This window comes from Aquarana catesbeiana, linkage group LG13 (assembly GCF_042186555.1).
Source record: "Aquarana catesbeiana isolate 2022-GZ linkage group LG13, ASM4218655v1, whole genome shotgun sequence".
NCBI classification, from domain to species: Eukaryota; Metazoa; Chordata; class Amphibia; order Anura; family Ranidae; genus Aquarana; species Aquarana catesbeiana.
In genome coordinates, this window is record NC_133336.1 from 116,102,490 (window position 1) to 116,117,843 (window position 15,354).

Genomic DNA, 15,354 nt, shown 5'->3' on the forward strand with positions numbered 1-15,354 from the left:
GTTTCTAACTGTGGGGGGACATTGTTTGTTTACATTGACAGATCCCCGTTCTGGCTCTCTGTGGAGCGATGTGCATTGGCTCTGGCATCGCGCCGTGGGCACGCGTGCCCGCTATTGCTCTTTAGGCGGCGAATGTACACCTACGGCGATTTGCGCAGCCGTGCCATCCTGCTGCAATATAATGATGGCAGCTGGTCAACAAGAGGTTAACCAGCTGTATTTTTGCAGGTTTCCAGTAACCTCTTGCACCCTTGAATATTCCAGGTAGGCAATTTCAATCTGCTGCTGTTCACATTCAATTTCGACAATTTTGCCAAGAATGTAGCAAGCCAGCTTTTTAAAGAAACAACATGTGATCAGCTCACCTGGCAGCCATAATTACCCCAGTAGCAGTAAACGGTGCTCGGCAACACTGTTCCCAAACAGCAGCTTTTTTCCCCAAGTCAGCTTTTTAATTGTACAGATGGTTTTTCTGGGAAAAAAATCTACAAACACATAAATCCAAGAAAAGTGATATTTTCAGTATATTATTTGGATCAATCCTATAAACAGGCTTTCTGATAATTACATTATTAAAACACGTAGGGGTTAATTTACTATAACTAGAGAGAGCAAGTTGTGCATGGTAGCCAATCAGCTTCTAACTTTAGCTTGTTTAATTAAGCTTAGACAATAAAAACCTGGAAGCTGATTGGTTTCTGTGCAGAGCTGCACCAGATTTTACACTCTTCAGTTTTAGTAAACTCCCTTTGTTCTTTTCAGGATCAATTTACCTAAACAACTGAAATGGCATATACCTGGGCAACAGAAGTTTACCATGTGCTATCTTCTAGTAGCTTCTGTTTCAAAGTAAAGGGTGACCAAATACTTTCAGTTTACCTTGCCACCCACACCCTGACACCAAAACTCCAAGTTCCTTAGAGACGGTTCACACTGGGACGACTTGTCAGGCGACTTAGCCGCCTGACAAGTCGCGTCCCATTCTGTACAATGGAACCGTTCTAATAGGAGCGACGCAAGTCGCTCCGACTTAGAAAAAGGTTCCTGTACTACTTTGGGGGCGACTTGAGGTGACTTGCATTGACTTCTATATAGAAGTCGTTTTGCAAGTCGCCGCTGCTGTCGTGTGCAGGTCGCCTGAGGCGGTCGCGCTGCAAGTCATGCTGCCTCAGTGTGAACCGGCTCTTACTCAGTACAGCAACAGGGCTTGTACAGAAGCAGTTCACTGTGCGGCGGCTGGTTTTTCTGGTAAAGCTCTAATAGTAAAAGAGACCCCAAAAGGGGCTACAGATCCCATCACGCAGTAAGCAGATTGTCTGAGGTGTGGGTTGCTGGTCGTCAGTACTGTAGAGCTGAGTTGGTGGTAGACCATGGTAGAGGACATGCAGGGTGGTATGGGAACATTGGCTTAAGGGAATTAGAGAGCCAGAGGACAGGGTAAATCTTTGGGTTTCATATGCATTCAAACTCTAATTTTAACTCTAATTTTCTGAGATGGAAAATAAAAATAAATATGAAACAAAAAGGGATTGGTTAAACCTAGGCATGTGCACTGCCGAAAATTTTGTTCGTTTTCGTTTTATACGTTTTTGTTTTTTCGTTTTTCGGGTCATTCGTTATGATTGAAATTAGAAATTAGAAAATTCAAAAATCCAAAAGTAAGAACAAAAATCCAAAAATTTGGAAGAGCGAAAATTCGAAAATTTGAAAATCCGGAAATTCGAAAATCTGAAATTTCGAAAATCCAAAAAAATAACTAATTAATAATGACTAACCAATTTTTCGACAAAAGAATTCGGAACTAAACGAGTTGCACAAATCCTTCCGGTCCTTAAGTGGTTAAACCCAAGTAGCTGTTTGTTACCACTTCATTTCCTTATATTGGGTTAAAAAAAAAACAATAACATAAAGGATGACTTAAAGGTTTAGGGTAGAGTAGCGCTACCCCCCGGAAGAGCCACTTAATTGTTCTGTGATTTCTCTGCACACCTGAATATGACACACGTCGCTCACCCAGGACTTACTGACACGCCTTGAGGTATTTCAAATAATTTATTAGGCCAAGAATACAGTAGCCTAAAGGGAGGGAGAATTATACCAACAATCAATAAGGCAATAACATTACTCAGAAAGATATGGTTAAACACCTGCAGTATTCTGGCTAACAGTAATTAACAGTAATTATAAGAACTGTATTGCATTTACCTAGCAACAGTATATAAAAACAATCCTAGATTTGAAAACCCGAAATAATAACTAATTAATAATAACTAACTATTAAATTATAGGTATTGGAATTTCCTTTCAAATTTGGCTGTTAGTGAATGTAATGAATACAAATTTATCCAAAGTTACGAATTATCCAAAATAACAAATGATGCATCTAAACGAATGGAATGTAACAAATTAATAATAATAAATAATAATAATAATAATAATAAATAATTATAGTAGTAAAAATGTTATTTGTTACGTTCCATTCATTTAGATGCGGCATTCATTATTTTGGATAAATCGTAACTTCAGATAAATTTGTATTCATTGCGTTCACTAACAATTTTCGGATTTTCGTTCTTATTTTTGGATTTTCGTTCTTTTGAATTTTCAGATTTTCAATCTTATTTTCAGATTTTCAAATTTTTGGATTTTGGAATTTCGAATTTTCAAATTTTTGAATTTCGAATTTTCAGATTTTTTTAATTTTATCATTTCGAATTTCTGAATTTCCGATATTTCAAATTTCCGAATTTTGGAATTTTAGTTTTTGTAAAAATTTGTTAAACGGGTTTTCGTTAATTTGAATATTTCCGAATGAACTAATTTGTCGTATTTCGCTGAAAAACTAATTTGGAACAAAACGAATTGCACATGTCTATTTAACCAGTTAAGGACCAGCCACCGCAGTTGTACTGCGGCAGGTTGGCTCTCCTGCGCGAATCGTCATCATTGTACGTCGGGCGCGTGGCCGCCTAGAGAGCGCGCCCACGCCAATCAGATTCGTTCCAGAACCGATCAGTCTCCAGGCCCAGGGCAATGATTTCTGGCCTGGACCTGGTGATCGGTTCTGGCGAATGAGAGACTGTCCTCTGACTGTTAATGTAAACACAGGCAGAGGAAGTGATGAGCCCTTTTTGGTTGAAGTGAGAGAAGAGAGGACATCTAACCGTGAGTTGCACCAACACTACACTAACATCAGGACACATAGGCACACTTGTCACCCCCTGATCGCCCCCCCAGTTAACCCTTTCACTCCCTGTCACAGTGCCAAGTGCAGTTTTCAGATTTTTCACTGATCACTGTACTGGTGTCACTTGTGACACTAATCAGCATTAGGGCAGTTAGTGGTAGGCCCAGGTAGGTCTAGGGTACTCCCCATTAACCCTCTAATAAAGGTTTAACCCTCTGATCATCCCCCAGTTAACCCTTTCATCCCCTGTCACCAGTGTCACTAATATAGTGTACAAATCTCTGTTCTGATCACTGTATTTAGTGTCACGGGTGACGCTAGTTAGCCAGTTAGCTATTTACTGTCACCATCAGTTTCTTATAGCGTCAGGGTACCAGCCATATATTACCTAATAAAGGGTTAACCCCTGATATCCCCCCCAGTACAGGTTTTAGTGTCAGTTAGGGTCAGTGTCAATCCCAGGCAGCGTTATATTTGTGCCAGTAGCACTAACACCCACGCACACACCATACATCTCCCTTACTAGTATAGTGTTTGAACGGATCACTATCTTTGATCTGATCAGATCTATACTAGCGTCCCAAGTAGTATAGTGTTCCCAAAAACACGGCGTTAGCAGGATCAGCCCAGACACCTGCTAGCACCTGCGTTTAGCCCCTCTGCCCAGCCCAGCCCACCCAAGTGCAGTATCAATAGATTATTGTCACTTACAAAACACAGCACACATAACTGCAGCATTAGCCGTGTCTGATCCCTGCGAATGCTAACAGTTAATTTTTTTGGTAGCAATTGAGTCAGTAGCTGACAACCAGGTGCTCTTTTGCCTTTGAGTAGCACTAGTTGTACTTGTAAATTTAAAGGGCAAAATGTCCAAACAGAGGTACACTAGTGAAGAGGCCTACACATTGCTGAGCATGACAAATGAGAGCAAAGGGGAAAGCTCTCTGTCAGATTAAGGCTCAGTATACAAACCGGTATAGAGTAGCAGCACCCTGACAGATAGCTCTGACAACGGAGTAGTGATCCCTGCTAAGGTCAGGCATAACCGACCCCGTTGTTCTGTTGTTGAGGTGCAAGAACCGCAGGGCTCTCGTATGGAGCAGAGAACAGAGGGCCAGTACTAGTGCCGCTCATCCTTCTGGTGAACTGGCAAGCACCAGCGGCCTAATACATGCTGGTCATAAACGAACCAGCATTGCAGTAACACTTGGTGATGTGGCAAGTCCCATAAGTGCAGTTCAAGCTGGTGCAGGCGCTAGCACAAGTAGTGCCCCGCAGCCACCAAGACTTTAAGCACAAGCCCATAGAGCCCATCGTGCCCTTCCCACTGCATATGCCAATTGTGATTGGGAGCCCACCACTTTTGCAGCACCTGTACTTCCTGCATTCACTGGCCAACCGGAATTCAGGGTTTGGACCAAAGCAATTTGTATGCTGGTCAATTCTTTGCCGCTAATTCCCATTTGACCCTTGCCAGAGAATGGTTTCCGAATTTAGGACCTTTCTGGGCCTATCCCTCCTCATGGGCATAACTAAAAAGAGTGGGTTGCGGTCATATTGGTCCACGGACCCAATTCATCATTTGCCCGTGTTCTCTGTTTCCATGGCCAGGACTAGATACGAGCAGATCTTGCGGTTCATGCATTTCAATGACAATGAACTCTGTGGTCCTCGGGGTGACCCTGGATACGATCGGCTCCACAAAATTTGGCCCATCGTAAACCACTTCAACAATTTGCAGCCTTGTTTATTCATGTTCAAGATGTCTGCGTTGATGAGTCCCTGATTACATTTTCTGTCCGCTTCTCTTTCAAACAGTATCTCCCCAGCAAGCTTGCCAGATATGGGGTCAAGTTGTATAATCTCTGTAACAGGGCAACAGGTTATACATATTGTTTTAGGGTTTACGAAGGAAAAGACAGCACAGTGGAGCCGCCAAACTGCCCAGACTACATAGGGAGCACTGGCAAGTTTGTTTGGGACTTGGTGTCACCCTTATTCAGAAAGGGGTACCACTTGTACGTGAACAGTTATTATACAAGTGTGCCACTTTTTAGTCACCTTTTTCATTGTAGAATTGGCAGATGTGGCACCGTGCGAACTAATCCTGCTTGAGATGTAATCATTTGCTCTCAGTGAAGTGGAGAGACACACAGAATGTGTTCAGTCCTCCCTTCACGCAGATACGGCAGTCAAAATTCCAAAAGTAACTGGTGTTGTTGTTAAGCCCTCTGTGTCCACGAACACAACCTTAACATGGGAGGGGTGGACTTCAATGACCAGATGATGGCGCCGTACTTAATTGCCCATAATGCCAGACACTGGTATAAAAAAGTGTCTGTATATTTATTCCAATTGGCTCTGTTGAACGTTTATGTGCTAAACAAAGCCTCAGGACAAACTGGATCCTTCCTAAGATTCCAGGAAGAGATCATCACAGCTCTTCTGTTTCCAGACGGTGCTGTGGCCCAACTTCCCAATGCAAATGCAGTGAGACGGCTGCATGAGAGGCACTTTCCAGAAGTCTTGTGTGGTACCCTTGCCCAAAGAGCACACCAAAGAAGATGTTGTGTATTCAGAAAACGCGGATATAGGTGTGACACCCGCTATTATTGTTCCTCCTGTCCTGACCAACCTGGTTTCTGCATCGGTGAATGTTTCTGTCACTACCACACACTAATGGAGTATTAGCGTAGGGTAACAGCACTGCACAGTCCTAGGGCACACTAACACGGGGTCTCGAAAGATGAGATGGCCATCACATTTTGAGAAACCCTAATCTGGAACGTTTACAGTTAAAATAAAAGTGCAAAAAAACAAAAAAAAACAAAAAAAATAAAAAATAAAAAAAAACAAAAATAGTTGTTTTATTTTTCTTCCCTCTCTGTTGTTCTCTCTCTATTGTTACTGTATTTTATGCTTAACTGTAATGTTTTATTTTTACTGTGTTTTATTGTATTTTCTTTGCAGGTATGGTATATCTTACTGTTATACTGTAATGTTACTTTGTTTTATTGTTAACGATTATTTGCTTTGCAGGTACGCCATTCAGCTGCAGCACGGGTTTATTTATTCTGACAGCAACAGGGTTTGCTCTCATGATTCTTAAAGCCATGACTCCAGCACTGTAGGCGGTGGGGGCATGGGTGGAGCATGGGGGCATGGGTGGAGAGGCGATTTGCCCCTAACATTAGGAGCGGATTGCCCCCATGCTTCGGCATATATATTTTTACTCTTTTTTTGGCACAGATTGCAATGAAAAAAAAGTTTTTTTGTGTTAGTGTTTTATTGTTACCATTGTTTGCTTTTCAGGTACGCCAATCAGCTGCAGCACGGATTTATTTATTTTGAGAGCAAGTGGTTTTCTCTGGCTCTCCTGTCCCACCGGGGAACCCGAGAATGCAGCCGGTGGTTCCACCAGCTGACCATAGAGCTGATCGGAGAGCAGAATGGCTCCAATCATCTCTACAAGCATTTCATGACTTCAATTTTGCCGGATATAAACAGCGCCATTGGAAAATTGGGAAAGCATCTTATCACATCGATCTTGGTGTGGTCAGATACTTTGAGGGCAGAGGAGAGATCTAGAGTCTAATAGACCCCAATTTTCTGTCACTAAAGTTGTCACTATTGCTCACACATGCCATGGGTATATGTGGAATTACACCCCAAAATACATTCTGCTGCTTCTCCTAAGTACGGGGATACCACATGTGTTAGACTTTTTCTGAGCCTAGCTGCGTACAGGACCCTGAAAACCAATCACCACCTTTAGGCTTTCTAAGGGCGTAAATTGGTGATTTTACTCCTCACTACCTATCACAGTTTTGGAGGACCTCAAATACAGAGGCGTATCTAGTGAAAATGGCGCCTATGGCAAGAACTGAAACTGCGCCCCTGTCAAAACATTTGAAACCCATTTTTCAGATAACCTTAACAAAAAAAAACAGCTAACAAAACTACAAGTCAAACTCTTTAATCTTCCAATTAACAAATTATGGATTGGCACTACATAAAAATTACAACTGCACCTTCCTTGCTTTCACTGTTGCAAACTGGTCTATGATGTGCTCAAAGTCAGTTTTTTTCTGTTTCTTCTCTTTCTACACTAAGCAGAGCAAGATCATAGATTCTGCCTCAACCCATGGAAGCTCTCAAATATGAAGGTATTAGTTTAACTTGCTAAATGATCTCTCACAGCTGGCGATGGAAACTACAATAGTTAGCATTATCTGAATAGCAATGCGAAGATTGGGGAAGACACTCTCATCTCCATATTGAGCAATAAATTAGATAATCTCTTTAGGTCTTGATAATTTCATGTTGGCCTGGCTTAACAACATTCTGCAATCCAAACTTTCTTCATATAGCTGCTGTCCATCAACATCAGAGCTGTAGAATTCGCCCAAATGTTCACACTTCTTTTTTAGGTCGTTATTGTAGGCGCTGCAACACAGTCCCTCGATATCGAGAAGGAACCCAAACTTGGTGTCAGTGTCATGCAAACGGGTGAACCTTTCATCCATTTCTCTGTGAAGACGGTCGAGTGTTCCCTTCATGACTCTTTCCATCTCCTCCTTGACTGATAACACAGCATCTCTTGAGTTCTCACCAGGCATTTGTTTCTTTTGTTTCTGACGTCTTTCAACTTCAATATTACAGTCTTGACAGAGACTGAATCCTTCTTCGAGTGACTCACTGACTAACACTTCTCTGTCATCATCAAAATGATCTCGGAGGGCTTTCAAATCCAGGGCAGCATCGTGGAAGTTCATGCTAGGATCCTGCAGCCTCTTTTGAATACAGTCAATGCGAATGAGCACTTTGTTCCAAAATCTTAGCAAAGTCAGAAAATCGTAACTCAACCTATGGTTATACAGCTGTCTTGCATCACTTCTTGTCTCACTGGTCTCGTTTTCATTGTCTGTCATGTCCTGGAGAACTTGAACTATCTCCACAAAGTAGTTGTTAATGGGCTTCACTGCTTCTGTCCTTGCACTCCACCTTGTTTCGGACTCTGACTTAAGAACCACAGGCACAGCGCTTTTGAGTTTTTCCCAGCGCTGTGTTGAAGAGAGAGAAGAACACATAGAGAGCTTCGATGGTGACAAAAAACGTGACCATCATTGTATCCTGCTTGGCTGCATGTACACCCACCAAGTTGAGAGAGTGATTGTTGCAATTCACAAACACTGCCAGGTTGTTTTTCTCACTTATTCTTTGATGAACACCACATTTGTGTCCAGCCATCACAGCAGCGTTGTCATAGCACTGTTACTGACAATCTTGTAGCTCCATTCCATCCTTCTCTATCTGTTTCAAGAGGTCTTCAACCAAGCTCTCAGCATCCTTCTGGCTTATCTGTATAAATCCAAGGAAGGACTCTCTAACACGGACAGTTTTCCTCTCAAAATCAACTTCTATGTACCTCACTACTTCTGACATCTGCTCACGGTGTGCCTGATCAGGAGTTGAGTCAAACATGAGACCATAGTACTTGGCCTTACGAATGCTTCTCAGTAAATTCTGGCGAACAGTAGATGCCATCATGTGAATGAATTCATTCTGAACACCTGGTGAAAGATAAGACGTAGGTCCAGGATGATTTTCCACATGACTGAGGTGTGCTTTCATGACAGGGTCAAAGATGGCCAGTAGTTTCAGTAGGCCAAGGAAATTTCCCACATTGGAGTCATGATGCAGCTGAAGTGACTCCCTATGTCCTCGTAAAGCCAGGTTCGCAAGGAGTCGCAAGGAATTTTATGCAATGAAGGATTCTCCTCAAGGTATCACACCACTTCTGCTTTTCCTTCTCAATCTGTGACTGAAGTTCCACGTCAATAACTCCTCTGTTTTCAGCTAAATTACTTTCCATTTCTTTTTACTGTGTAAAGCACTCCCGATGATTCTTAGCATTTACATGAACACTAATCTTTTCAGGTGCTTTCCATTGGAGGAATCCACTTTCCTGCTCCAATGAGGATTGATGGTCCGACCGGGAATAGAGAAGAAAACAGATACAAAATGCAGACTTTTTAAAAGGGGAATAGACTAGCCAAGAGCGAGACACTTCCTCACCACAACGATGTCCCAATTTCCTCTTTAACTAAGTTTTGTTCATTGAGCGGTTATTTGTTGGTAGGAAAGGCCCCTCACTGTTCTGGAAATACTTTGAACCCAGCTTTATTATTTTTGTTCTCAATGCGCCAGGCGGAATTGCTTTTCCACATTCCTTGTCGAACTTCAGAAGTCCAATGTCATGCTGTTCAATAACTTCTGGTAAGACAGTTTTAGGCTCTTCAACACCATCCAATTCACCAGGTTCAGCATCGCCGGGTTCAATCTCATCAATAAACAGAGCATCACCGCCACCATCGTCTTCCCCTCCTATCATGTTCAAGTTCTCTCTGGCCTCCTCACTTCTAATCTCTTCATACTCAGATTTATCTGACTTGACTTCCTCCTCGGCTTGTGATGCATTTGTACTTGATCATCCCTTCAGATTTTAATAAACTTGTAGCAGGTGCAGGGGACTCCATGGAAGGTGTCAAACAACTTGTTCCAGGCTTTTCAAAGAAGGTCATGAAGAACATGCTTGACTTCTTGGCTTCCTCTGCCTCCAACTTTTGTCTCTTCCGTCCTTCAGCTCCACTTTCCTTCTTCTTCATCAAGAAAGGTTTCATGGCTTTGTGATACACCTGAAGATTGATAGAAGTGGGCTGTCAGGCCTGGTGCTCTCCAATTTTGTCGCCGGGCTATCCAATTTTTTCTTTAGTCAATTTAAAGAAGAACACACATATACATACACATATATATATATATATATATATATATATATATATATATATATATATATATATATATATATATATATATATACACACACATATAATTAATAACTCAAAGACATACACTTTTACTGACAATGACCCATACACCATACACTCAAATACACATGCTGACTGGCACACACACAATGGCCCGCGGGCACACACTGATACAAAAATCACTGATGATACCAACCCACTGGCACACTCACACTCAATAAAATACATTGGTAAACACACTAACACACAATCGAGGGACACTGGGGACAGACAGAGAGGGACACAGTGTGATGAGGACAGAGAGGGACGCAGTGCGACAAGGACAGAGGATTTTTGACACTCTAGGCGAAACCTCATTTTGTCTCACCCCCCCGGCTCCACCCCTGACTCCACCCATAAATGCGGCCTCACCAGCACCCAAAAATTCAGTAACATCAGCACCCATAAATGCGGCCTTACCAGCACCCAAAGATGCACCCATAAATGCGGCCTCACCAGCACCCAAAAATACTGCGCCAGCTCCTCTGACACTGTACAGAGGTAGAGAGGGAGTAGGATCACCAGCGGCCGGGTGCCCTAGGCTGCCTAGTTTGCCTAGTGGTAGCGCTGGCCCTGTCTGCTTTGCACACATGTAGAATTGCACATGGTGACTTTAAGACCCCTTTCACACTGGAGGCATTTTTCAGGCGCTACAGCGCTAAAAATAGCGCTAGCATAGCGCCTGAAAAAAGCCTCAGCTGTAAACCCAGTGTGAAAGCCCGAGTGCTTTCACACTGGGGTGCTGCGCTGGCAGGGCATCACAAAAAGTCCTGCCAGCAGCTTCTTTGCAGCGGTGGAGGAGCAGTGAATACACCGCTCCTCCACCGCTCCTGCCCATTGAAAACAATGGGGCAGCGCCGCTGCAGCAGCATTTTGCGGGTGGATTTAACCCCTTTTCGCCCGCTAGCGGGGGGTTAAAACTGTCCTGCTAGCGTCCAAATAGCGCTGCTAAAACGACGGTAAAGCGGCGCTAAAAATAGCGCCGCTTTACCGCTGACGCCCGGGCCGGCTCAGTGTGAAAGGGGTCTAAGTCATTATCATGTGCGATTGTGTGTGTGCCAGGCCCAAGCAGAAGCAAGTAGTCAATCATATATAGTGCTCAATATGGATTAAATAAATACGCATACTTGCATAGCCATAGATATCATAAATAAAGTGTAATAAAGTGATTTGTGCAACAGCACTACAACTACTTGCACAAATCACTTTATTACACTTTATGATATCTATGGCTAAGCATATTTATTTAATCCAAATGGTTTGAGCACTATATTTGATTGCTTGCTTCGCAGTTGGCGCTGGGTACTGGTACACTGTACACATGCACATGATGATCAAGATCATGGTGACAAGTGCTGTACTAGTACCTGCTGCTGCTGCCTGGGGGGGGGGGTTCCAATTGTTTTTCTTCTCTCTAGTGATGTCTCTCTCTTCTCCTGGTCTCCAGCCTCCTTGTTCCCCTTCAGAGTCCTCACTGTCACCGACCATGTCACACGTCAGCACGTCATACAGACCTGGGAGACCCCCGAAAAGCGATGGTGAAGCAGCTGAGCAGAGGAGGGTAGGCGGAGCATTAGGCTCCGCCTCCGCCAGTTACTCTATGGCTACGTAAACGACCCGGGCAGTCACTCTGGCCAGACCAACTCGTCGGCCGTCATGGGGGGCGCCTGTCACTTACCTCCTCACTTGCTAATGAAGTGCTGTGCTGGCACCGCGCTCCAGCAGGCCGGTCGTGGCGCCGGGGACTAGATTAGAGTGGGAGGCGGCCGCGAGAGGACAGGTGGGACTTTATTTTTTGTGTGGGGGCAGCTTTTTTGCTGCCCCCCCCCATGGCACCCATGGCACTTGCCATGGCTGCCATACCCTAGATATGCCTCTGCTGAAATGTCAAGATAGCAAACCCCCCCCCCCCCAAATGACCCCATTTTGGAAAGTAAACACCTCAAGGTATTTGCTAAGAGGAGTATTTTGCAGCTCTCATTTGTTTTTGAAAATTAAGAAAGAAAAGGAAAATGTGTTTTTCTTTTTCTTTTTAAATTTTCAAAACCTTGTGACAAATATATAATTTCAGTGACAACTTTGTGTAAATATATATATATATATATATATATATATATATAGTGATACCTGTGATGTAAGGAAGCACTCCGCTGGGGACAGTGACACGTGAGATGTAAGGAAGCACTCCGCTGGCTGGGGATAGTGACACCTGAGATGTAAAGAAGCACTCCGCTGGCTGGGGACAGCGATACCTGAGATGTAAGGAAGCACTCCACTGGGGACAGTGACACCTGAGATGTAAGGAAGCACTCCGCTGGCTGGGGACAGTAACACCTTAGATGTAAGAAGGCACTCCACTGGGGACACCTGAGATGTAAGGAGGGACTCTACTGGGGACCCCTGATGGCATCCGGTGGCAGGCGACGTGACAAGTGACATGCTCAGGGCTCCCACTGATTCTGCATTATGGTGAGTTGAACTATTTCATTTTATATTACAATGTAATAATAGACATAATGCACTTCAATCACCCTGACACCATAACAACCATGGTGCCGGGATGATTGAAGCGTTAACACCAGGTGTTTGGAGTATCTTTATCTGCTGATTGTTAAACTTTATGGAATACACATATTTCTGTTGTGGTGTAGGATCTGGGCCTGCTGTCCCTCCATTCCTCTTTTTTTCCTTCCTTCTCTCTCTCTCTCTTTCTTTGTTTCTCCCTCCATCCCTCATTATCTCAGACTCTAACCACACACCCTTTGAGTCACGCCCCTTTAAACCACGCCCAATATTACGCTTAAACCACGCCCGTTTTTCCGTTGCGCCACACCTACAAATGAATGCCCGCCCCCTAATTATAATAAGACTCCGCCCACAGACAAAAAAGTGTCCCTATAAATTTTTTTACAATGTTGGCAACTATGGGAATGACCCTGGAAGAGAGAGGCCTGGCAGCAAGCGAAGGGTAGCAGGTGTAGGAGCTGAGAGGACAGTCTCACCATAAGAAGAGAAAGGAGACAGTGAGCCTGACCTCTGGATAAAAGTTCTGTGTCAATGATGAAACAGGAACACTGGGGAAGGACAACTCTTGTGACAGCTGAATCTACTCAGAGCAGTTGGATGTGCCTCAGCATAGCCTTTTCCTAGAGTTCAGGCTCCATCCAGTCACCTCAGGTCTTTGTAGCTAATTCTAAGGGAGCTACTTAACTTCCATTTTAGGTTCACACCCACAGTGATGCCATGCTTCCAGAAGTCAAGGCTCTCTTTCCCTGTAGGCGTTCAAGGGGCCTTCATTATCATGCTAAAAGATCCATTCCTGGTTCTTGTGTTCTCATGTTCTAGCACACTTTCATTTTATACAGAATTCATAACTGACTTCACAAAAGCAAGCTATCCACACCCTGAAGCAGCAAAGCAACCCCAAACCATAACATTTCTTTCCCTAAGCTTCACAGTTAATTTGACATTATTCTTCTAAAATGCTGTCTTGACATGTTTGCAAAAAACATGTCTGCTGTTACTCTGGCTACACAACTCAGTCTTTGATTCATTAGTCCAATCTTTTTTTTATTGTAAGTGCATGCATTTTGACACCACCTGCTGATCCTGCAATCACTGTAACTTTTGAGGCTCTTGGGGACTTCTTTTAGCTCCATACAGTCAACTCTTGGGCTGAATTTGTCAGTCAGTCCTGGACAAAATAGCTGTCATTTGAAATCTACAACATTTGCAGATTTTTTTTCCTTACAGTGAAATGATAGATTTGAAATAATTTGGTTATCTTTTGACCATACCCATAGATATAGGTGGCCCTCTTTCTGAGGGCCTTAAAGAGCTCTGTTGATCTTGGGTATGATGACACCACACACATCAACAGCAAGGAGAACACAAGACCCAAGCTCTGAGGTTTAAATAAGAGAGGTTCCACCTCCATGCTCCCTAAGGAGGTTCTTATAAATGGCACATAATTGGAAGCACCAGATTTAAATTTCATGGATTTGCCCCAGATGTGGATCAGACGATGCAGATTTCTTTCACCTGGTCTGGTCCTGTCCTGGAGTGGCAGTTTTTTGGACGACTGTTCTCAACGACATAAACAATATTGGGAAATTGACGGTCCCATACAGCCAGATGCCTCTTTTGCTGGGAATTTGCGATTCCCTAGAGGCCCCCTGGGGAAAGAAACAATTTGTTTTCTACACTTTGTTCTATGCTAGCAAAGCAATGCTATTGCAATGGAATCAATCCCAACCACCCACTAAACAACTATGGCAATCCCTAGTAAATGCAGCACTACCGCTATACAAACTAACGTACCTGGGAAGGAATTTCCCCAAAAAATTTGATAAAATATGGGCAGCGTGGGTAGAAGCGAAACATCTGACCATTGAGTAAGGTCTACAGAATATTCATTAATGTCTCTAGGAATGTTTTGCTTCCACCAAATGTCCTTAAAACATGTCTTACACACTGGAAGGTGGAGAGGACCGCACGGAAGACAATCAACAGGGCCCCTCCCCCCCTTCCCCTCCCCTTATATATTTTTCAGGGATTATGTTTGTGGTATTTTTTAGAAAATCTGATACAAGGAATGTAATAAATGATTGTCACGTTTGCTGCTAATGTACTACTCCTGTAAGGTTATGTAAGCACAAATCTGCTCATTGTCTGTATGTATCTGTAAATTGATATAAGATGCTTATTTTGTGAAATTTTAAGTAAACTTTATGTTAAAAAAAATGTCATGGATTTAAAGTGATATTAACCGCTTCAGCCCTGGAAGATTTTACCCCCTTCCTGACCAGAGCACTTTTTGCGATTCGGCACTGCGTCGATTTAACTGACAATTGCGTGGTCATACGACATTGCACCCAAACAAAATTGACGTTCTTTTTTTTCGCATAAATAGAACTTTCTTTTGGTGGTTTGATCACCTCTGCATTTTTATTTTTTTGCGCTATAAACAAAAAAAGTGCGACAATTTTGGGGAAAAAAAGCAATATTTTTTTTGCTTTTTGCTTAATAAATATCCCCCAAAAATATATAAAAAAACTAATTTTTTCCTCAGTTTAGGCCGATATGTATTCGTCTACATATTTTTGGTATAAAAAAAATCGCAATTAGCGTATATTGATTGGTTTGCGCAAAGGTTATAGCGTCTACAAAATAGGGGATAGTTTTATGGCATTTTTATTATTATTTTTTTTTACTAGTAATGGAGGCTCTCTGCAATTTTTATCATGACTGCGACATTATGGCGGACAGATCGGACACTTGTGACACTATTTTGGGACCATT